Source organism: Trachymyrmex cornetzi, unplaced genomic scaffold (assembly GCF_001594075.2).
Source record: "Trachymyrmex cornetzi isolate Tcor2-1 unplaced genomic scaffold, Tcor1.1 scaffold39, whole genome shotgun sequence".
Classification (NCBI taxonomy): Eukaryota; Metazoa; Arthropoda; class Insecta; order Hymenoptera; family Formicidae; genus Trachymyrmex; species Trachymyrmex cornetzi.
In genome coordinates this window covers 342,581-343,168 of record NW_017298640.1, presented here as the reverse complement: position 1 = coordinate 343,168, position 588 = coordinate 342,581, and positions in this window count along the sequence as shown.

Sequence of the window (588 nt, the reverse complement as noted above, 5' to 3'; positions counted from 1 at the left end):
ATGCTCATTGGTCCAGCAGTCTTATGTTATGCTTATGCTCTGTTATGCATTTCATGTGCGATAGCCCTAAAGGCCGCAGCACAGACTTTTGCATAACGCATAGTGCATAAGGGAATCAACTAATCAGAATCTTTCCTTTCCTCCCATTCCATGGAAAAGAAGAATTTCAATTGGTTGAATCCTTTATGCACCATGCATTAGGCGTTATGCAAAAGTCTGTGCTACGGTCTTAAAATGGGGAGCATAAACTCTTGCATAACGCAGAACACACAATGCATAAGAAAATCAACCAATCAATATTCTTTATTTCCTTTCTTCCCACGAAATAAAGGACTTTGATTGGTTCATTTTCTTATGTCTCATGTTTTAGGCGTTATGCATAGTGCATAAAGGATTCAATCAATTGAAATTCTTCTTTTCCACGGAATAAGAGAAAAGGAACGATTCTGATTAGTTGATTCGCTTATGCACTATGCGTTATGCGTGGGGTGATCCCAAATGGTCGCGTTCAGCAGACTCAACTGTTGTGGAGCGGATCCGTGAGCGCTCGCTGCTATTGGTGTATTCTTCTAGATCATCCAATAGCAG